At 38.6% G+C, this 25616-nt stretch overlaps 3 protein-coding genes across 4 annotated transcripts in view; all 3 read right to left on the bottom strand.

The window, feature by feature from the left end:
• Positions 1-25616, bottom strand: part of LOC310725889 (uncharacterized protein) — a 537758-nt gene that overhangs the window by 191591 nt on the left and 320551 nt on the right. The window lies entirely within an intron of this gene.
• Positions 1-25616, bottom strand: part of pth1r (parathyroid hormone 1 receptor) — a 59327-nt gene that overhangs the window by 25724 nt on the left and 7987 nt on the right. The window lies entirely within an intron of this gene.
• LOC310725915 (uncharacterized protein) overlaps positions 1888-25616 on the bottom strand; it is a 48223-nt gene continuing 24494 nt past the window's right edge. The window contains exon 2 of the mRNA XM_083541072.1: positions 1888-1969. The gene's annotated coding sequence lies outside the window, so the exon portion shown is untranslated. The remainder of the gene's footprint in view (positions 1970-25616) is intronic.

Below are 25616 nucleotides of genomic sequence, written 5' to 3'. Positions count from 1 at the left end.
CACTGTAACACCGCGATGCCATAATCAGACTAACACTGATACAACACTAACACTGCAATGCAATAATCACACTAACACTGTAAGAACACCGTAACACCGCAATGCAATAATCACACTAACACTGTAACAACACCATAACATTATAATTCTATAATAACACTAACATTATAACACTAACAATGCAATAATAACACTAAAATTATAACAGTACCATAACACCACAATTCAATAATCACACTAACACTAACAACACAATAAACCAGAATGCCATAATCACACTAACATTATAACAACACCTTAACAGCAAAATGTCATAATCAAACTAACACTGTAATAACACTAACACCATAACGGCATAATCACTTTTACACTGTAACAACACTGTAACACCATAATGCCATATTTACACTAACACTGTAATAACACTGTAATGCCACAATACTATTATTACACTAACACTGTAACAACACCATAATCACAGTAACACTGTAATAACACTAACACCACAATGTCATAATCACTCTTACACTGTAACAACACCGTTAAACCACAATCTTATAATCACACTAACACTAACAACACATAACACCACAATGCCATAATCACAATAATACTGTACAAGTACAATAACACCTCAATTTTACAATCATACTAAAACTGTAACAACACCGTAACACCACAATGCCATAATTACACTAACAATGTAAAAACACCATAACAACACAATGACAATTACACTAACAATGTAACACCGTAACACTGTAACAATACTGTAATGCTGTAAAAACATTGTAACAAGCATATATAAACACTAACTCCATTATAACAATGCAACAACACTAACTATTTAACACGGTAAAAGGATTTGTAATACCACTACAATGATATACCAGCATTGTTTTAACAACCTAAGAAGTCTTTATAAACACTAACACCTTAACAACATGAACAACAGGGTAATTCTTTAAAAACACGGAAAAGGACACTGTAATACCACACCAGTAACAGCCATGCTGTAATAACAATAATAAAGTGTATAGAACACTGTATAAACAATGAACAATGTAACAACCGCATGTGGCGGAGTGGTGTAATAATTACAGTCAGATCCGCAGTGAGGAGTGAGTGTCATTCAGACACAGCAAAAGAATTGAAAGAAAAGGAAAAGAGGAACACAGTGATGAGGAAATTGCATCTCTGAAATCGGACCCGGGATCAATATGGAGTGGGTCTGCACTTTCAGATAAACAGCGTGAGATCACAAAGGCTCTTATCCACAACAACAATCACACACACACACACACACACACACACACACACACACACACACACACACACACACACACACACACACACACACTTTTTAATGACATTAAAAAGACGTTTGATGCTAAAAGCCAAAATACTTCAATGACGAGTCTTTATTGTAGACCTCATCACCATTACTGCTGTTTTCTGTTTCCACTCAAATATTCAGTTACACTTAAACACCTCATCTGAACCCCGTTACAGGAAACAAACACAACACCACGTCCAGCTGTAGTGGCTTTAAATTACATCTGTGCCTTTATCCAGAGGGTTAAGGGTCTTGCTCAGGGGCTCAGAGGGGTGAGGGTTTTATTGTTTTTATATATATATATATATACATACATACATACATACAGTGTTGTGCTCGTTACTAATAAATAGTAACTAGTTACAGTTACTCGTTACTTCATTCAAAAAGTAACTCAATTACTTTGTTGATTACTGACACCAAAAAGTAATGCGTTACTGTTAAAAGTAACTTTAGTTACTTTTTTAAAGAACCTTCTTTAATGTTCCCATTAATGCCCTTTTATGCATTATGGTCTATACAAACACAAAACTGACTTAAACACAGAGTCATTTTTAAACACTATTTTATTAAAGTCAGAGCAGCACAAACTGAATATATCACAAGGATTTCTGAAATAAACAACAAAACAAGCTGAATAATATATTCACAATCAAAAACTAAAGTGGCTTCTGCTGTTGTGTTGAGCTCTTAAACATGTTCCTTTCACAGCTGAAGTATGAAAACTATCAACAATGTAGAACAGAACACCGGGTTAGCGCATAGCTTCTAGCTCCTCAGGCATGGAGGTCCTGGAGGAGCTTCAACAGATTGGAGTTGCTGTTTATCGCAGTAGATACGAGCTTCGAACCAGAAACACACAGATTACATTTGTCTAAAAAGTTTTTGTCTTTATGCTCAACTAAAGTGAAATAATGAGCATATTTCCACTTTGAGAAACTCGTCTTGCTCTCGCCTCGACTCGCCATTACTGCTGCACAGACCTGAATAAACGGAGACATGCCCACTTCATGTTTACAGAGGGTTATCCACCAATCCTACAATGCGACGCTGCTGTAAGCATGTTATGCTGTAGTCTACACTTCAGCCGAAATTAAATCATTTTAAAAAGTAACGGGTAACGCACCATACACTAACGGAGTTACTTTATTTGTAAAAGTAACACATTACAGTATTAGTTACTGTAAAAAGTAACGCGTTACTGCTAAACACTGTATATATATATATATATATATATATATATATAAGGTTGCACAGGTCAGGTGACTCTCAGTGTCGGTCTCGAGCCCGGATAAATGGGGAGGATTGTGTTATGAAGTACATCCAGCGTAATCTGCCAAATCAAATATGCGGATCAGGAATCAACAACAACAGGGTACCAGTGAAAATTGTGCTGCTGTTGGCTGAAGGAGGAGAAGAAGAGGAGAAGGACGTCTACAGAGACAGCAGGGAAAGGAGAAGTGGAGGAGAGTGGAGGTTCAGGTTGGTACTTTAAATGTTGGTACTATGATGGGTAAAGGGAGAGAGGGAGCTGATATGATGGAGAGGAGAAAGGTAGAGATGTTGTGTGTTCAGGAGACCAAGTGAAAAGGGAGTAAGAGCAGGAACATTGGAGGTGTTTAAACTGTTCTATAATGGTGTGGATGGAAAGAGAAATGGTGTAGGGTGATTCTGAAGGAAGAGTACAGTAAGAGTGTAGTGGAGGTGAAGAGAGTTTCTGATAGGGTGATGATCGTGAAGCTGGAAGTTGAAGGGATGATGATAAATGTCATCAGTGCCTATGCTCCACAAGTTGGCTGTGAGATGGAGGAGAAGGAAAGATTCTGGAGTGAATTAGATGAAGTGGTAGATGGTGTACCTAGGAAAGAACGATTGGTGATTGGGGCAGACTTTAATGGGCATGTAGGTGAAGGGAACAGAGGTGATGAGGAGGTGATGGTAGGTATGGCTTTAAGGAGAGGAATGTGGAAGGGCAGATGGTGGTAGATTTTGCTAAAAGGATGGAAATGGCAGTGGTGAACACGTATTTTAAGAAGAAGGAGGATCATAGGGTGACGTATAAGAGTGGAGGAAGGTGCACACAGGTGGAATATGTTCTATGTAGGAGATGCAACCTGAAGGAGATTGGAGACTGTAAGGTGTTGGCGGGGGACAGTGTAGCTAGACAGCATCGGATGGTGGTCTGTAGGATGGTTTTGGAGGTGAAGAAGAAGAGGAGGAGAGTGAGGACTGGAAGAAGAATAAGATGGTGGAAGCTGAAGGAGGAAGACTGTAGTGTGAGGTTCAGGGAAGAGGTCAGACAGAGGCTCAGTGGTGGTGAAGAGGTGCTGGATGATTAAGGAACTACTGCAGAAGTTATGAGGGAGACAGCTAAAAATATACTTTGTGTAACATCTGGAAATGGAAAGGAAAACAAAGATACATGGTGGTGGAATGAGGAAGTGCAGAAGAGCAGAAGGAGGAAGAGGTTGGAGAAACAGAATTGGGATCGACAGAGTGATGAGAAAAGTAGGCAGGAGAACAAGGAGATGGCAGTGGAGTTTTTAAACAGATTGTTTAATAAGATTCTGGAAGGTGAGAAGATGCCTGAGGAATGGGGAAGGAGTGTGCTGTTACTGATCTTTAAGCATAAGGGAGATGTGCAGACCTGCAGTAACTACAAGAGAATAAAGTTGATCAGTCACACCATGAAGTTATGGGAAAGAGTAGTGGAAGCCAGGCTGAGAGAAGAGATGACCATCTGTGAGCAAAAGTATGGTTTCATGCCAAGGAAGAGCACCACAGACGCATTATTTGCTTTGAGGATGTTGATGGAGAAGTATAGAGAAGGTCAGAAGGAGCTGCATTGTATGTTTGTGGATTTAGAGAAAGCGTACGACAGGGTGGAGAGAGGAGTTGTGGTATTGTATGGGGAAGTCTGGTGTGTCAGAGAAGTATGTGAGGGTGGTGCAGGACATGTATGAGGACAGTGTGACAGCAGTGAAGTGAGCAGTAGGAATGACAGACTGGTTCAAGGTGGAGGTTGGACTGCATTAAGGATCGGCTCTGAGCCCTTTCCTGTTTGCAGTGGTGATGGACAGGTTGAAGGACGAGGTCAGACAGGAGTCTCCCTGGACTATGATGTTTGCAGATCATATTGTGATTTGTGGTGAGAGTAGGGAGCAGATGGAGAAGAGCCTGGAGAGGTGGAGGTACACGCTGGAGAGAAGGGGAATGAGAGTCAGTAGGAGTAAGACAGAGTACATGTGTGAATGAGAGGGAGGGCACAAATCACTCCTGCTATCACTCTTCTCCACCCTTTCCACCCTGGAGAAGAGTGATAGCAGGAGTGATTTGTGATAGAAGAGTATCTGTGAGAGTGAAAGGGAAAGTTTATAGGACTGTGGTGAGACCTGAGATGTTGTATGGATTAGAGACAGTGGCATTGAGTTAAAGACAGGAGGTGGAGCTGGAGGTCGCAGAGCTGAAGATGTGGAGATGTTTATTGGGAGTGACAAAGATGGACAGGATTAGAAATGAGTTTATTAGAGGGACAGCACATGTAGGACGTTTTGGAGACAAGGTGAGGGAGGTGAGATTGAGATGGTTTGGACATGTGCAGAGGAGGGACATGGGGTATATCAGTAGGAGAATGCTGAGGATGGAGACACCAGGAAGGAGGAGAAGGAGAAGATGCTCTATGCTCGATGTTAAGTTTGGTTTTACTAATAATAAACATATATTTGCATAAAGTATGCACATGCTTATTAGAGTTTTTTAAAGTATTAATTTAATGTACATTTGGAAAAGAGACCAATGTGCAATTAAGTTGTGATTAATCACCAGTTAACTCGTGACAATCATGAGATTAACTGTGATTAAATAATTAAAATAAATGGACACCTCTAATATTTAATTCATTTTTTGTATGTCATCTGTAATGTATTAGTTTGCATCAGTTCTATTTTTAATTTATGCAATTAAATATTTATTTTTATTTATTTATTTGAAAAATAAAGTAAAAATCCCAGTTATAAAACCAGGAATAAAATGATGCATTGAATAAACAAACAAACAAACAAACAAACAAAATAAATAAAAGGAGGGATAACATTTCATCAAGATCATACTGAATCTTTACCCTGTTTCAAAAACTAAAACAAACAAACAAACAAACAAACAAACAAACAAAATAAATAAATAAAAGTGACAATTAGAGTTCAGAGAGATTCCATATTAAATCTGTGTGTGTGTGTGTGTGTGTGTGTGTGTGTGTGTGTGTGTGTGTGTGTGTGTGTGTGTGTGCGTGTGTGTGTGTGCGTGTGTGTGTGTGTGTACAGTGGCTGGTCTTCAGAAACCACACAGTGTTCATGTGCAGTATTAAAGGCATTAGTATTCTCTGACACTCTGACACTCTGACACACACACACACACACACACACACACACACACACACACACACACACACACACACACACACACACACAGGCTGCAGGACGTTTAAGGGAGCAGCAAACAACCACAAACGGAACGAGATGGAGCCAGGAGTAAACACAGCTCAGATACAAACCTGTACAGTCACAGCCAGTATAGAATATTCCACAATCCTTTCCAAACCAACTGAGCAGAGTGACAGCCACATCTCCTTCCACCACCTTCATCTCCACCATCTTCACCTCCACATTACCACCTCCACATTACCACCTCCACCCCCTCCTACATTACCACCACCTTCACCTCCACCACCTTCACCTACACCATCTTCACCTCCACATTCACTAACACATTATCACCTCCACCCCCTCCTACATTACCACCACCTTCACCTCCACATTCACTAACTCAATTACCCCCACCCCCTCCTACACCACCACCTTCACCTCCAAATTCATTAACTTCGACAACACCCTCCACCACCTACACTACCATCAACTACACCTTTACATCCTAGGGTTATTCTGCTTGTAGCGATTTTGGTGTAATTAGTATTAAACACTAAATGAAATAAAATAAAATATAGATGTAAATGCTTTTTTCTGTGACACACACACACACTCACACTCACACACACACACACACACACACACACACACACTTTTTCTCGCTATGTTGTGTGAATGATATTTACTTCAGAAATGAAAGAAAGGAGAAGAAAGGATGTGAAAATAAACAGCAGTGAAACTGTTTGGGAAAATGAAAGGCCTGAAAACACACAGCGAAATTTCCTCTGAGTGTGTGTGTGTGTGTGTGTGTGTGTTGGTTGGGTTTACGTCTGTCTAACACTCAGCATCGAGGTTTTTTTGTGATAAAAACACGAGTATACGTGTCTGTGTGATAAACAGTTCCAGCTCTCAGAAGAGACTCCGAGGGGAAAAGGTCAGAAAGGAGCGCAGGCTGTATTATGAAGTCACGTAGCGAAATGCCACGGAAGTGAAGTACTGAACCGGGAGCTCACTCCTGTTCGGCTAATCCACCTCCTGTCAGGATCGTTCCACTTATTACTGCTGCAGCCCAAACATGGTTAATTAGCAAGCTAGTTATTTAGCAAGCTATGGCACATGCTAACAGATAATTAGCGAGCTAAATAAGTGTCATTTATTTTGAAAAAACAAATAAATAAAATCTGACTTGAGTGTTTTTTAATTTACAGTTTGGTATGAAAAATTCAACTGGTGAAAAATATTTAAAAATATTTAATTTAATTAAAAAAAGATAATAATAAAAAAATTAATTTCATATATTTAAGTTAAATATTTAATGTAACACAAAAAAACAGGTTGAATATTTTAAATTGAATATTAATTCTATCAGTGAATTAAAATTAGTGTATTAATACTTTACAATTATTTTTAATTTCGCATTAAATATTTACATGAAACATTCAGCAATATTTGAATAAATTATATTGTCAAAAACCTATATATATATACTGTATATATACTTTTTTTTTAAATTCTATTAAATATAACGTATTGTGGAACATCTTCACCTTTTGCTTCTGTATAAAATAAAATAAATAAAGAGTATAGAATATTCAATAATCCTCTCCAAGGGGAGTCACATCCACATCCTTCTGCAACACCATCACCTCCTCTTCTACCTCCATAATCTCAAGCATTTCCTTCACCACCAGGTCCACATCCATCTCTACCACCTCTGCCCTCACCTTCACTGCCCCATCTCAAATACTCGATCAATACTCAGGTTCCTGTCAGGTTCTCCTGCACATTGCTGTCTTGGGTTCCTGTCAGGTTCTCCTGCATGTTCCTGTTCTTATTCAGGGTTCCTCTCCTGGTTCTCCTTCACATTCCTATCCCTGCCCTTGTTCTCCTGATCCTTGAATTTACAGAGCTCTGAATGAGAGAGTCTCTTCAATTCTTTTTAAATGAAAAAAGGGGGTTTTGACATGTCGGAGTGGAGCCAAGCGGGATCCTGGAAGCTCCTAGCTCATTTTATTTCTCCTCTTCGACTGTGCAATTTGCATTTGATGACAAAAAACCACAAACCACAAGACTGCTTGTCCCTTGGAAACGTTCGCCAAACCACATTCTGACTTAAAGCTCCATTCAGAGCCGTAATTACAGCTTTTCCTCAGCCAAATCGGCTCGTATGGAAACATGTCGTGTCGCCGCACCGCTTTTTTTCCCTCTAATTGACAAAAATGGAGCGTTTTGATCTGTTATATAAGCGCTTTTAATATCCACTATATGTTTTTCTTTCCTTCATTTTTTTTTCTCGCATTTTCTCGAAGCTAACAAAGGAGGATGAACTCAAACCTGAAGCTAGCATGCTAACTTAAACAGTGGCTGAAAGAGAAATGAACAAAGATGTGCGGGCGCTAACCATGACTAACATGCTAGTCGCAGTGTGCAGTGGAGTCTGTAATTATATCGCTAAAAATACACCCTGTCTGTGGGCTGTCCTCATCTCCTGCTGAAGCTCTATACACAGCTTTTTTAGATGTGCTAATGCTAACCATGTGCAGCTCACTTGTTCTCCGAACATGTGACCATTCAGAGAGAAAGACTAAGAAATACTCATTACACATTTTTTTATTCATTTGTAAACTTTTACATTTTGGAATGTAGAAGTTAAGTGTCTATAAGTTTGTTTTTTATACGTTTTTACCTTATACGTGAGCCAGTGGCGACTGTGGTGAAGAGACTTCATTAGGAAGAAACCTTGAAAGTCAACTTTATCCTCATCCTTCATTACAGTTCGTTACAGTGACACGTTCAGATTAATGTACTTTAGTAACTCACGACTCACAAGGTTAAACCATTAGTCATTTATTCAGAAAGTGTTTTTTTGCTAACACTAGCTAGCACGCTCAACGGCTGCGCTACATAATGACCCATAAAACCTACTCGCGGCTTTTACTTTTATATTATTTATAGTTGATATACTAGATTTTTATATATTCAACTAAAAAAACCCGTTGAAACTGTTTTAATGAGATCAGTGACATGTTCAGATAATAACAACATGCTAATATATTAAACAATATTATGACAGCGGTGTAGAGACGTGTGTGTTTGTATGTGTATGAGAGAGATCATACGTTAGCGTTGCTATCCCTGTATCCTGCACTGTCTTTGTGTCCCAGATATATTTATAACATTTATATAAACATGTCAGATTACAGCGCCATCATCCCTCCATCCAGAGAATTTAATAATAAATTATAAAACCCTTATTATGACATTAGCGCTCATCCGCTTATGTAATCCTTTAAAAAAAAATAAAAAATAAGACCGCAGGAAAAGCATTTCTCAAACATCCTTAAGAGGAAAAAAACACCATATTAAATCTGACTCTGATGTAACACACTGAAATAGAATTAATGGCACATAGTTAGCAAAACATATTACTAGCGATATCTTGACATGTTGTTGAAAAAATCAGCCTCGACTAGTGATGTTTATTAAGCTCTTATTTTTATATTTTTATGGGAAAAAATGTGGTCCTGTCCTCATACAGTGTGCTGTTAATATCTAAACTGCAGCTAATAAACCTGATGTTAGACTAGCCGCCTATCACATTGCTTGTAGAAGAAATCAAAGCACCTCGTCTTGTTACCTATTAGTCCGCTAGTTAGTACTATTTAACCCTAACATGGATTTAGCATTCTAACATCCTCTGTCAGGATCAAGCCAAGTGCAGTGTGCTAATCGCTGAATTAGCATATGGGTTTAGAGCACAGGGTACAGATTTATGGCACTATGACAGAACTAGATAATAAGAGCGTTCCTATCAAGAATTAGTGTTTTAATGAATCATTGTCTCTCTCTCACACACACACACACACACACACACACACACACACACACACACACACACACACACACACACACATTATCATTTCACAGTAATGCTCTGTGCTGAATTTCAGAGCGAAAGTCTAGCAGAAGGAAAGACGTCCTGCTTTATGATAAAGACAGCGAGTCAAACACGAACATGGACATGTCTGCATGTAGAACACCAGTTTTCACCCCTATGTTTTTTTTCCCTTTCAAAAATATCACCTTCAGCGCAAAAAGGTAGAATTTGAAAGCAGTCATGTAAGCTTGCCGCGGCCATGACAGAACCTCATAAACTACTGAAGGTGTTCATTTTCTCCAACAGCTGTTCTGACACTAACACAATAATCCTCCGTACGCCATATATATTATTACTATAGTAACTACAGCTCATTCACACGGACTCATTCACATGCACGTGTCAGAAATTAAAGCTGGGAATACACGTTACAGCTACACGTTTGTGGACACCTGACCATATGTTTGGTTTCTACTTATTTTTGAACATCCTATTCTTCATTTGCTGTTATAATAACCTTCACTGTTCTGTGAGATTTTGTGTGCTTGTGGAGATTTGTTAGTAAAGTCAGGTAGTGATGTAGGTGTGAAGGTGAGGAGGTTCCTGGGGTGCAGTCAGTATTCACATTCATCCCAAAGGTGTTTTATGCGGTTGGAGCTCTATAGCAGAAGATCTTCCACTCCAACCTATGGAAAGCAGATCGGCTTTGTGTGCAGGGGTATCGTCACGCAGGAACAGGTTTGGGTCTTCAAGTTCAATAAAGCGCAAATTTCATTCTACCGCACCCAAAGAGATGCGACACAAAAAGTCTGGAGAGGAAATAAACATGGCTGTTCCAATACTTTTGTATGATTTTACAAAATCTATATAAATGACAATAAAAACCCATGTGTGACTTGACTATAGCTGCTGTAGTGTACGTGAAAACAAGAACTAACCTTCCAACAGGATCCCACAACAACAACAACAAATTGTTTAATAAGTAAATAAATAAATAAAAACATCTAGTTTGTGGAGATGTTGTCACAGGAAAACAGTGAGATATGGAGTTTTAAAGGATGAGTTCTGTTTGTCGCACCATCGTGTGTAAACTCCACATTCAGTTGTGTGTGAAATTCCTAAGTAAATTGCAAACACCACAGCAACACATGACCATGCAGCTGAGACCACTGAGATTCACTATTTTATTTAGTAAGCCATTGTGACATACCCGAGGCTGCTGAAAGAACACATGAAGGGTGGAGAGCTAAAGAGAAACCTTGAGTCACTATAGACTCCTGTTTGCTTCAGGTCTGCACATCTCTCTCATCCGTACGGTTTTTAACTCACAGATCTGCTGCTCACAGGATGTTTTTTGGGTTTTAAGCACCATTCTGTCGTCTCCTCACTCTCACACGTTCACCTCAGGTTTGTTGATGGTGGTGTGGTGGCATCTCTTATCCAAGAAATTCCTCATGTCTGTGTTACCCTCTGGCTCTCCCTGGGATCCATGACATTCTGAAGTAAGAACGGGAGTTTGAGGATTTGGACTGTATTTAATATCAACAGTCTGCTACACTGACTCAGGACTACACTTTGCTCTGATCTCCATCGCTGCACCTCAACATCGTTTATCTGTAATAAATGGACATTCGGTGGCACCCAGATGAGGATGAGGTTCCCTCTTGAGTCTGGTTCTTCTCAAGGTTTCTTCCTTCTGCATCTCAGGGAGTTTTTCCTTCACCACAGTCTCCACCGACTTGTTCAACAGAGACAAACTTACACTTATAAAGAACATCTTCATTTTTATCTCCACATTATCTGTGTAAAGCTGCTCTGAGACGATGCTCATTATTTAAAGTGCAATACAAATTAATTGATAAATGAATTTCTAGTGTGTAAACAAGGTGTGTGTGTGTGTGTGTGTGTGTGTGTGTGTGTCAGAGGGTTATAGGGCCCTTAAAGAAAAGATAAGGGGATCTGAACCTATGGAGGAGTGTTTAATCAGAAGCATATCACAGATCATTTATACATGGCGGAAGTGAAGGTTTCATTCAGAATCATCTATAGTCTATAATAATCCATATTTAATAAACCTTCATTTCCCCATGGCTTCGAAAAATAAAGACCTGAGACACAAATGTCACGCAAGGTTCTCTGCTTATTATGCATTCTTAAAGTGGTAATTAGGTGAGCGCTCTTATTAAAAAGAGGTAATGAGTCATTCATAATTTCTTCCTTTCGCTCAGAGGAATTAACGTTAAAAAAAAAATCAGAAACCTTCATTAATGAGTGGAATTTTGTTTGAAGACAGGAGGGTCAGGCCCAGGGCCAGGACTCGAATTCTATTGAGAGTATAAATAAAAAAAAAAAAACGAAAAGCAAACAATTGATAAAAAACAAATAATCTACTAAACAGAGACACTCTCAATGCATTCCCAGTGGCAAGGCTAAACAAAACTGAAATGCTACAGGGAATGGGCATTAAGTCAGAGAAAAGAGACGTCAAACATTTACTTTTACATTCATTTACATTTCAATTATTTTGCTTTTAGATGAATAAGAAAGAAGTGACAGTAGGAACGCTGATGGCTGAAGCACACGACCTTTCTGGAAATTTTTTTTCCTTAAGATCAGCTAATTAGAAAATTAACTAATTAACAAAAAACAGCAATAATGAATGAATGAATGAATGAATGAATGAATGAATGAATCACCTCTCTCGTCCTTTCCCTAATGATCTGAATGCTCTGATTGGCTTTTTAGAGGGTCCATTAAAAATGTAAATGAGGACCATCAAATCAGAAGGTCAAGTGAATACTTGAGTGTTTTACACACCTCTTTGGGGGGAAAAGAAGAAAAAAAAAGAAGGGATGGCTCCAACCAGGAAGCGGTAAAAAGGCACAAGACAGAGACAGGGACCAAAAAAATAGTCGAATGTCGTGATGATGAGGACTGACAGGTTTGGGGATTGAAAGCAAATGAAACAAATCAATTCTTTGAAACATTATTAAGGTTTTTGGATAATTCAGGACAAGGCATGAACTCAACAACGTTAGCCAGATACTTCATTCCTCTCAGGACCTGGTGGAGCTAATATAGAGCTCATATCATGGCTCAAAAATACATTTTATCAAGCAATGGTTACTTGCCTGGAACGTATAAAAACACTTAAAGGTAAACACATTTCCATTAAATGACACACGACCGAGTCCAGGAGACTTGCTCTAGGGGGAAAAAAGCCCCAACAGATGCTAATACATCATATATTAATATGGGATTATGTAAAATTGCTCTAAGCAACAAACAAAACTACAGCTGGTAAATCATAAAGGCTTGAATACATGCCAGTGCAGCTTATTTACCTCAGAAAAAAAAAAAAAAAAAACACAAAAAAATGACATTACATTTAGCATCAACCGCATACACGGTAACCATGGAAAAGACACAGAATCATCCAGAATGTCAACGTTTACATTTGTGGTGTCAATAAATGTATTTAAAAGTACTGAAATTACACTATAATAACACTTAGCACCAAACTGAGGACTCAGAAATCACCCAGAATCATCTGGCATGCAAACACCTGAGAAATATTCACAAAATTGTTTTAAAAATAAAAACTGTAATTACACTTTGAACTGCTAACACAATGACTGTACAAATGACAAAGAATCATCTTGAACGACAACATTTACACTAAAATGTGCTTATATAAGAAAAAAAAAGAATTACACTACAATTACTACCAGATTACTACTAGTAATCTGGAGAGAAAATGGAGGAAAACTAAATTGGAGGTATTTAGAATTGCGTATAAAGACAGTATGCTCAGCTACAGACCGGCGCTTAAAGCTGCTGGAGCTGAACACCTGAGCAACTCGTAGAAAACAACAAAAACAATCCCAGGTTCCTTTTCAGTATAGTAGCTAAACTAACTACAAATCAGGGCTCTGAAAAATGTGTTCCATCACAGTTAAGTAGTGAGGACTTTATGAATTTCTTCACTGAAAAAATTTATAGTATTAGAAAAACAATTGCGGCGGTCCAACCTCTGACAGCATCTCCTGATACATTTACATTTGTGGCATTTAGCAGATGCACTTATCCAGAGCGACATACAAAAGTGCTTTGAGTCTCTACAATCTCACCTACAGTCTTTCACATGAGTCTCTACAATCTCACCTACAACTACACTGCTTTATATGTACAGGACAGAAAGAGCTGTATGATGTTATTATCAAAGCTAAATCAACATGTCAGTTAGATCCCTTTTCAACTAAATTACTGAAGGAAGTGTTCCATACAGCTGGTGAGCCTCTTCTCAATATTATTAACTCCTCACCATCTTTAGGTCACGTCCCTAAATCCCTCAAGTTAGTTTTTAGCCCCTCATTAAGAATCCTCATTTGGATGCAAATAAAGTATTAAATTACAGACCCATTTCAAAGATTTTAAAAAAGATTGTCGCTGCCCAGTTCTGTTCCCACTTACAAGAGAACAATATCTTTGAAGAGTTCCAGTCAGGTTTCAGGCTCTATCATAGCACAGAAACTGCTCTAGTTAAAATCACTATAGACCTGTTTTTAGCTTCAGACTAAGGCTTCATCTCGCTGTTAGTTTTACTAGATCTTAGTGCTGCATTCGACACTATAGATCATGATCTTCTCCTCGATCGCTTACAGAATTACATCGGCATTCAGGGCATTAAGCTGGTTTAAATCCTACCTGTCCGATCGTTACCATTTTGTAGACTAAAATGGAGAGCTATCCAGGTTAATGCAAGTAAATTATGGCGTGCCACAAGGTTCAGTTCTAGGACCCCTGCTCTTCACAAAATACATGCTTCCCTTAGGAAATATTATTAGAAGGCATGGGATTAGCTTCCACTGTTACGCTGATGATGGAAGGTCTGGGGTTCAAGCCCCGGTATAGCCAGGCTGCCACTCTTGGGCCCTTGAGCAAGGCCCTTAACCCTCTATGCTCCGGGGGTCCCTTACGAGGGAAATATCAAGGTCCGTGACGTTGGAGTGACGTGGGGCCGCCTTCCCGTGGGCTCACCACCTGCAGGAGGGACCGTAAGGGACGGTGCTGTGAGAATTGGGCAGCATTTGAAGGCGGGGGCCTGCTTAGACTGCTGCCCCCGGATTACGGATAAGCGGGAGAAAATGAATGAATAAATGAATGAATGTTACGCCGATGATACCCATCTATATATTATCTAAACCAGACGATACACTCAATTGGCTCGGATAACTGAGTGTGTTAAAGAAATAAAAGACTGGATGACCCATAACTTTCTATTATTAAATTCTGATAAGACAGAGATTTTGCACATCGGCCCAAAAACCAGTACACAGAAGCTCCAGCATCTCAACCTGCATTTCGACGGATGTTCTGTAACTACTAGTTTAACAGTTAAAGACCTGGGAGTTATTTTAGACAGCAACTTATCTTTTAATAATCATATCAACCAAGTTACAAAAACAGCTTCTTCCACCTTAGGAATATTGCTAAGCTGAGTAACATGTTATCTATATCTGATGCAAAGAAGCTTGTCTATGCGTTCATGACCTCCAGAATGGACTATTGTAATGCATTACTAGGTGGATGTCCTGCATCTTTAATAAACAAGCTTCAGTTAGTTCAGAATGCAGCAGCAAGAGTTCTTACAAGGTCAAGAAAATGTCACCATATAACCCCAATCTTCTCATCCCTACACTGGCTTCCTGTTAAGCTATAAATCCACTACAAACTACTGCTACTTACCTACAAAACACTAAATGGTTCGGCTCCCATGTATCTCTCCAGTCTTCTAACACATTACAAAACTTCAAACTCCTTCAGATCTTAAAACTCCGGCCTTCTAGTAGTTCCAAGAATAGCAAAGTCCACTAAATGTGCTAGAACATCTAAACTCTGGAATAGTCTTCCTGACAGTGTTCGGGGCTCAGACACACTCTCCCAGTTTAAGTGCAGATTAAAGACGTATGTTTTTAGCGAGTTCTACACATAACACACATCACATCATAACCTTGTGCTCCAGAACATCTGATCACATCACATTATCAACTTGTGCTGTTAATATCATGAACAGCAGCTACGCTAATTTCTCTCCACTACTTCTCTTTCTCGCCCCATCCCGAGGCATCCTGAGGTTGCTCCAGCCCCAGTCATGTCCCACCTCATGAAGATTGTGGACCTTTAAAAAAGTAGATGCCCACAAACATCCCGAACCATCTAGAGACGCACCAGTGCCATATGGATTCCACTTCATGTGGAGTTTGAACACTGGACCTCCTGGAGTGTTTAAAGGCTCTGGCATGGAGAAGCTGGTGTTGGATCAGTGATGATCTCAGATGTTGAGCTATTTTATGAGTTGCTTAGTAGCTCCTAGTTTTATAAACATAATGACTGTATAAGACTGTCGAAAGATCATCACTCATAATCACACACTCCAGTGCTCATGTTAGTTCTCACTCTCCAGTGTTCTGTAGTGTTTAAAGACTATAATCACACTCTTGATGTCACCCAAATGAGGATGAGGTTCTGCTTTTAAGTCTGGTTCCTCTCAAGGTTTCTTCCTCATAACATCTAAGGGAGTTTGTCCTTGCCACAGTCACCATGCTGATCATCAGGGATAAATACACATCATTCACCTTCACTGTTAAATTCTGTGAAGCTGCTTTGAGACAATGTCTGTTGTGAAAAGCGCAATAGAAATAAACTTGACTTGATGTGACTAAAATCACATGAAGCATTTCACTGGTAACATGGTAACCATGACAACGAGTTAATCATCTGGAACGTAAACATTTACCTCAGTAATGGTCATAAATGTATTAAAAACACACTGATATCATGCTGTAATTGCACTTGGAATTAAACCGTTAACATGATAAAAATGGAATTGATCCGTAATCAGCTAAATTATCTAGTCAATATTTACTTTAGAAATGTACATAAATTACCAAAAAAACAAACACTTTAATTGCACAGTAATTACACTCAGTGTCGCTATATCTGACATGCCACTGGAAATCTCACATCTGGAGTAATAAATTGGTGAACACAACAAAAAAAACGGGACCATTTGCACAGAATTTTCTTATAAATAAATGTGGAACCTAAATAGTTTTGAATGTAGCAAACCGTTACCGGTTGCTAATTTCTTCTTGAAGTGAACTGGTAAGTTTTCTGTGTGTGTTGTAAAGAAAAGCCGAACTTCAGACTTGTGCTACAGAGGGTTTTCTGAGCTCTAACCTCAGGCCTGTGAGAGAACATTCACGGACTGAGGGAGGGAAATCAGCTCCAGGCGATGGTGACGGTTTTCGCACGTCAACGCGAGCGGGTCAGCGTGGAGACGAGGGGAATGCAGCACGGCACTGAGAATGAGAAATGAGGTCTGTAAACGCGCTAACACACAACGCCGCGCTTCTCTTTAAGGCCACATTACCATACGCGAGCATGAATACACACCTCTGAGAGGGAAAATATTGATATTCCACACTCGATAAAGTGAGAGCCTTTCAGGAAAGTGCTGAGGTGTAAACCTCTAACAGTGATAACGCCGAGCAAGGACCACGCGACGCACAGCCAGCAGAGCATGAACAATCAAAACTAAACAAAAATCAAGACATTAAACGTCTGAAGCTAACAGAATAGTAGAGAAAAGTCTGGAAAGACTAAGAAAACAGGAATAGTAGGATAAAATCACAAAAATATTAAATATGGATGTTCATCAAAACATTTCTGAGATAAATGTTGACTTTGTGAATGATTGTCTGTCATTTTAATGGGTGTCATGCTGGTGACTTAATGAATGCTAATTATATCAACAGTGTGTTTTCCTCTTATTTTTTAAGATTTCGGAGGTAAACATTGACGTACTGGACGATTTGTGTCATTCCACGGTTATCATGTTGGCTATTTAAATCTAAATGCATCGACAGTAAAATATCAGCGTTTCCTGAAGTAATTTTCAATATTTTTCAGGTGAATGTTGACGCTGCAGATGATTTCATGTCGTTGCCATGGTAATAGTGCTAGCAATTGAATGCATATTGAATTTCAAGTATAATTTGTTTATACACATTACATTATAATGAATTTAAGGTGTAATTACACTTATTTTATTAATAATTTTTCAAAATATTTAAGTTTAAGGTTGATGTTCCAGATTATTCAGTGTTGTTTTGCTGAAGTTTTAGTGTTTGTAGGTTTGATTTAATTTAATTACAGTGTAATATCAGCATTTCTTTATTATTTATATTTATATATTTTTGTGTTGTTTTCATGGTTCCAATGTTATCGGTTTGATGCTAATTGTAATTTCTGTGCAATTTCAGTGTTTTCTTATCGGTTTATTAACATCTCTGAGGTAAACGTTGACCTATCAGATGAATTCTTGTCTTTCCTTAGTTATTATTTTAGCGATTTAGTGCCAAGTCTCATTCCATTGTAAATTAATTAATTTATTAGTAATTTATCAACACATTTTAGCTAAATGTTGACATTCCACACGATTCAGTGTTGTTTCCGTGGTTACTGTATTAGCAATTGAAATCTAAATGTAAATACAGGGTAATATCGATGTTTTCTAATTAATCTATTAACATTTCTGAGGTAAATGTTGACATTCCAGATAATTCTGTGTTGTTTCCATGGTTACTTTATTGATGGTTCAATGCTAAGGTGATTACAGTGTAACATTGGTGTTTTCTAATGAAATTATTCTCATTTCCATGGTTAATGTTTTTTTTATTGCCATTTCTGAGGTAAATGTTGACGTTTGGGCGGATTCCATTTCATTTCCATGGTTACCATGTTTTGCTGAACATCCATAAACATCATCATACTCTGATGTATTACATGACGAATCAACCAAAAAAGTTACAATTTACAGCTAAACTTCATGCTGTGGAATATTGAGTGGAGACATTTATTGTTATGGCAGTTACAAAAAGAATGAACCATATCAATGATTAAAAAAAGAAAAGTTTTTATAGAAAAGATTTTTACACAGCAAAAATTTTTATATAAACCTGTGATTACATCTTTGTATTTTGTATTTTTTTTTTAAATAAATCCTGTATTTTTTGTACATTTTAAATCATCATTGTTTGCTTCATGACTGAGAGTCACTTCTCTGCCATAGAGACACTTGGTGTTAGAATCAGTAAATCTTTTGGTCAGTCTGTTAGTTCTACTGTATCATTCAATGATTTTTTGTTTTGTTTCGGTCCTTTGTCTTTCAGTACATCAGCATCCGAATGAAAGAATCCTTTCACTCATTCATGACATTCACTTCTTTATGTTTCAGTGAGCCGGTGTTAGAATCAGTAAATCTTTACTTCTGTTCAGTGAGAAAAATGTCATTAACATGAACTCAAGCTTTCATTGCAGGATTGCGTGAGACGGCTTAGTTATCGTTTTATTGATATGTAAAATACATTAACAATTATCGTGATGGTGTTGCTGTTCGCTGTCGGCACTGGAACTAATCAAGAGTCTGAAACACACACACACACACACACACACACACACACACACACACACACACACACACACACACACACACACTCAAAATGATGTATTTTGCCATTTTGCCTGATTGTAGATTGGCAGATTTGCAGTATCTCATAATGTGTGTGTGTGTGTGTGTGTGTGTGTGTGTGTGTGTCTGTGGTGTGTGTGTGAGGGGTTAAAAAGTTGAAACAATTCCAGCAGGTTTGCTGTTTTACTGCAAGAGAGATGTGAATGAATTAATGAATGAAAAATGAGTTTTAAAAGTAAAAAAAATAAATATATTAATTAAACGAGTGCCTTTACACACGTCTCGTCACAACGACTGGCAGCTATCCAAAGCAGCCTAACAGGAAAAGCACACACACACACACACACACACACACACACACACACACACACACACACACACACACACACACACACCACGGCTGTGTTTAACTTAGACATAAAAGTGGCATTGAGTTACACACACACTCCAGCATTCTTCCAGTGGAAAGATGAGGAAAAAAAAGAGAGAGAAATTTCCCCCAGAGGTCAGGGGGAGTCAGGTAAACACACGGCCTTCCTGAGAGCCACAGTGCAGCGCATTAACAGCACGGAGACGCAGCGGAGAACACGCTCACTAACGCAACACAGCGCTTCCTCGTCATCTCGCCCTATCATCACGCCCACACCACTTTATTTTCTAAAATGGACAAATATGTCCAAAACATATTACAACACATTACAAAACTGTAAAAGTACATGATTGGCTGGGTCATGTGTCAGATATTTCATAGACAGTCTCTTCTCATGCTTTTTAAACTCCGCCCCCTTACTTTCCTAGGGCAGAAAATAAAACTATTCGGGTAAGCTCCCAGTGCAGCCAGATATAATACATTAATTAAATAAATAAATTTTGAATAAATAAAAAACACTAATTATTTACTATAACCACTAATATTTGTTGACGCCTGACCATAAGATTGGTATGTGCCAATTTCTGAGCATCGCATTCCACATTTATCTCTCATTTGCTCTTTTAAGAACCTCCACTCTTCTGGGAAGATGTTCCACTCAATTTTGATTGTTTCACAAGGGTGTTGTCAGAGTCAGATTTTATTGTAGGTGAGGAGGTCTGGTGTTTGAGGTCAGAACTCTATAGAAGGAGATCGTAACATGCTAAAATCAGCCAACTCTTATAGACATACAGAGCTCCGTTGTTCATGGATCTCTGCATGCAGGACACTGCTGTATCACCAAAAAAATTATAGTCACTCAAGATAACCTAAATGTGAGTATAACTAGACAAATGAGATATGTCATGAAGAAACTTTGAGATGTTGGTTTGTCAGGAGAGAAGCTTGAAGCTGTGGGAACAAGCCGGGTTCTCAGTACTCCGTCAGTGTAACTAAACTGGAGTTTTTGGGATATTTGATCCTCTGGTATGAGAAAACCAGAAATCCAATCAGTTCGACAAATAAGTCAAGTCGAGTTTGGTGAAATGAGCTTAGAAAGCCGTCATTCTGATCAGTGAGAAAAAGACAGTTGAGTAAGACCACAGCTTCTGTACTGAGGTTAGTGGATGCAGCTTGAATGGTATGGGAGGAGAAGTGTTAAAAATTTATTAGTTTTATTATAATAACAATAATAAGCTGAAAAAAAAAACTGTATTACAACAAAATATAGACAGCTGCTGTGTGAAAATACAAAGTTAAGAGGTGCTTATTCAGAGACGTGCAAGTGAATCAAAAATAATTAGCCAGAGCATGCTTCTGGATTGATCTGCTAATCCACAGAGGTCAGGGAGAGAGATGGAAAAAGAGATGGCGATAGAGAGAAAAAGATGGATAGAGAGAGGGATGTTGGGCTGATGACAGAGGGATGGAGAGAGAAAAAGAGATGCAGTTCAGTTCTTTAGGCTTAAATGGTGTTATTGCTAAACTTTAGCACTATAAACAGGATTAGTGGTTGTGTGTGTGTGTGTGTGTGTGTGTGTGTGTGTGTGTTTGAGTGTGTGTGTGTGTGTGTGTGTGTGTGGGTGTTTGAGTGTGTGTTGATTGCTACTGAATATGGTGCTCTCGAGCTTCTTTTAGGTCATTAAATGAAACTCTGGTAAAAAGGTATTCATTCTCATTTCATTCCGAAATAATACAAAAGAAGAAAGTCTCCAAACTTCATTCTTTTGCAGAATAAAAAAAAAAATCACACAAAGTGTAGGAGTTCTAGTGATTATTCGTGGAGTTCTGCACCAACTGTAGCTTGTGTAGGAGTTTACAGGGAAGACCAAAGAAAAAGAGCATTGCAATCATCTAGGCGTGAGGTGACAAGAGCATAAACCTTGATAGCAGTGCTCCTCATTGGAAGGGCAAGCTGTCATAAGCTGCAATAAGCTGTCCAGGTGATCTTGTTAATATGTTCTTCAAAAGACAGGGTGTTGTCAAGGATAACATCCAAGCTCTTAACCTGTGTCGAAGGAGCATTTGTGGAACTGTCAATGCACAGAGAAACTACTGGTCTTAGATAGATTTTTCCCACTTTTACTACTGTTGAGTTCAAGAAAATGATTTTAAAAAGAGGCTTTACTTCAGACAAACAATTAGAAAGAGAAAATGGAAGAAGGTCAAAAGTATGTTTTATGGACTGATAGAGCTGGGTGTCATCAGCATAACAATAGAATTAAATATCATGTTTTCGAAAAAAAAAATACATCCAACGAGCAGTAAATAAATGATAAATTGTAATGGGCCCAGAACTAAACCCTGCAGGACAACTGCATGGATAGTTGGATATTTAGATTTGAATTGGCCTAACTAAACAAATTGAGTGCAATATGATGTAAACCAAGCCACTGAAGTATCTACAATTCCAATGGCATAGTGTCAAACGCTGAGGATAAGTCAAGAAGAATTACATCAGCCTCTACCAGATAATCATTAGAGATATTGACAAGGGCAGTCTCTGTACTATGGTGAGAGTGGAAGCCTGATTGCAATTGTTCATACAAGTTATTTACCGATAGGTGATTGTGCACCTGAGCCAAAACTTCCTTTAATAGAATTTTGGTAAAAATGGCAGATTGAAAACTATCAGTTATTTTAATTACTTTACTAACATCACCACCAGCCAGTTAGAGGAACAAGAGGAGTGTGCGGTTCACAACCTTTATTCCATAATATTTGGAACACTATTTAAAATGTAAATTATTCCAGAAGACAATGATTTGCAAATCTTATAAATCCATATCCGTTTTACATCTCATTTTAAGGAAAAAAGAAAGAAATTTTTTATTTGATGGCTGCAACACGTCTCTAAAAAAGGTTGATAAAGGGCCATGTTTATAGCTGTGTAGCATCACTTCTTCTGTCTGTATACATCTGGGAACTGAGGAGACTTGGTGCTGAAGTTTAGGAAGAGGAATGTTGTCTCATGTGTGTCTCATAAAGAATCCAAGCTACTTAACAGTTCTGGGTTTCCTTTGTTGTACTTTTCATTTTAAGATACACCACCAAATGTTTTCAAATGGTGAAAGGTCTAGACTGCAGGTAGACCAGTTCAGAAAACAGACCAGTTTAGCATTGTCTTGCTCAAATATGCAAGCTCTTCCCTAAAAAAGACCATTTCTAGGTTGAAGAATTTGTTACTCTAAAATCTGTATATAGTGTTTAGCATTGATGGAGCCTTTCCAGATGTGCAAGTGGCTCATTCCACAGGCACTAATGCACCACCATAACATCAGAGATGTTTTTTAACTGAGTGCTGATAATCAGCCAGATGGTCCCTCTCATCTTTATTACGGAGGGCATGGTGTCCATGGTTTCCAAAAAGAAATGTACATTTTGATTTGTCTGTGGTCAGGATGGTGGTGTTTCTGGATCATGCTCATGTATGCCTTCTTCTTTGCATGATAGAGATTTAACCTGCATTTGTTAATGACATGGCAAACAATGTTTTCTGGAGGTGTTAATGAGCCCATGCAGTGATTTCTTTACAGAATCATGACTGTTTTTTAAATGCAGTGCCGCCTGAGGACCCGAAGTTCATCTGATATTGAGTTTCACGCTTGTGTCTTGTGCACAGAGATTTCTCCAGATTCTGTAAAACTTTTGATGATATTATGTTCTGTAAATTATGAGCTAGACAACTGTTTTGCAGTTTGATGTTGAGGAACATTATTCTGAAATTGCACAGTTTGTAGACCACTTCTGAGAGACTCTGCCTCTCTAAGACACACTTTTTATACCCCAAACATCTTACTGACCTGCTGATAATTAACCTTATTAATTACTGTTTCATTTGAATAACATTTACTTTTTCCAGATTTTGTTGCCATTTCCCAACTTTTTTTTGACGTGTTGCAGCCATCAAATTCAAAATGACCTGATTTGTTCCTTAAAATAGTGGAATTGTTCAGTAGCTGAATGATCAGACAGGAACAATCACACCAGTCTGTACCTGTGTGTTTTCACGTGTCTTCACAAGTGTGTTGATGTGTGGGTTCACGTTTGTTGATGCGTGGGTTCAGTTGTGTGTGTGTGTGTGTGTGTTGTGTTAAAGCTGCAGTGAGTGAAGTGTCTGACCTGCTGAAGCGACTCATCATCATGATTGCAATCAGACTTTATTTTTATTTTTTTTTATAAAATCACGACCTTGTAGACGCGCGAAAGGACAGAAGAGGATAAAGAGTGTGTGAACGTGTGTGTAAGTGTGAGCGTTTGTGTGTAAACGTGTGAGCTTTGTGTCTATGTGTGTGTGAGAGTGTGTCTGTGTGTTAGAATGTGTGTTTGTAAGTGTGCAAACATGCATGTGAGTATGTGTGTGAGCGTTGGTAGTGTGTGTGTGTGCACGTGTGTGTGTGTGCGTTTTAAAGTGTGTGTGTGCGTGTGCACGTGTGTGTGTGTGCGTTTTACAGTGTGTGTATCAATATCCCAGAGCATTTCTTTAATGAAGTGAGTTCTGACTTTTAACACATTTTTATTTTATTGCTTACACACACACACACACACACACACACACACACACGGACGTGCTGTTTGACATGAAGGTCGTGTCAGAAAGGTGTGAAACTCGCAGTTCTCCACATCGCCATCCGGTTGCACAACAAATAAACCCGGAGCTTGAGGATATTTTTGTGCGTTTTACGGGCCACGTTTACGGCTTTTTTCTCCCTTTTATAGGGTTTTTACAACACGTCCGCGAGAGAAACGATCGCAAAAGAATCATTTGTGAGAGAATCGTCCGCGAGGGAAACAGCAGCAACTGGGAATGGTGATAAAACGGCTCGTGTCACGTTTCTACGAGTAGCGGGACGTGAACAAAGAGACTGTGTTTAAATACTGCTACAATCAGGTATAGAATAGGAACATGTGTGTGTGTGTGTGTGTGTGTGTATAAAGTGTGAGACTGTAGTTTAAAACAAGGCTCGGGAGACGTTTTGGCCTTGATGAAGAGTGTGTCCATTTGTGGCCGAGACCCTGATGAGTACAAAAGCATAGTTTGTTTGTTTGTTTGTTTTTAGAGTTAATGAAAGATCTTCTGTCACATCACTCTCCTGCTGGACCATAACACACTTCACTCACGTCAAACTTCTGCTGGACCATCACACACTTCACTCACATCAGTCTCCTGCTGGACCATCACACACTTCACTCACATCAGTGTCCTGCTGTACTACAACCATCATCATCATCATCATCATCATCATCATAATTATCATCATCATCAACTTTACCATCCTCACCACTGACATCATCATCATCATCAGCATCATTCAATAAATTTCAACTCAATTCAGTTTTATTTTTAAAGCACTTTTAACAATCCAAAGCAGCTTTACAGAGAAAAAGGTTATACAATGTGTAAATTTAGTGCCTATAAGTTTGTTCCTTATACGACCCCAATTTCAATAAAGTTATGACACTGTGTAAAATGTAAATATAAACAATGATTTGCAAATCTCATAAACCCATATTTTATTCACATTAGGCCATAGAAAACATCAAATGTTGAAAGTAATGAAATGTACCATTTGAAGGAAAAAGAAGGTCATTTTGAATTTGATGGCTGCAGCACGTCTCAAAAAAGTTTACACGAGGCAACAAAAGACTGGAGCAGTAACTGTTATTTAAAAGAAACCTCTGGAGGAACATTTAGCAACTAATGAGGGTAATTAACAGCAGGTCAGTAAGATGATTGGGTATGAATAGTGTAAGTTAGAGAGGCAGAGTCTCTCAGAAGTAAAGATGGGCGGAGCTTAACCAATTTTCACCTTTAACATTTGGAAAGGTTCCATCAACGCTGAACGCTATATACAGGTGACAAATGCTTCCACCCAGAAAACTTCTTTTTTTATTGAGGGTCTTGCAAATTTGAGCAAGACAATGCTAACTGCATACTGCATCTATTACAACAGCATGAGTTCAGAGTAGAAGAGTCCAGGTGCTGAACTGACCTGCTGCAGTCTAGACCTTTTACCATCTGAAAACATTTGGGGCAT

The sequence above is a fragment of the Silurus aristotelis genome (assembly GCF_946808225.1).
Source record: "Silurus aristotelis genome assembly, chromosome: 5".
Classification (NCBI taxonomy): Eukaryota; Metazoa; Chordata; class Actinopteri; order Siluriformes; family Siluridae; genus Silurus; species Silurus aristotelis.
The sequence above is the reverse complement of the archived record's forward strand: the minus strand, read 5'-3'. Positions and strand labels throughout refer to the sequence as shown.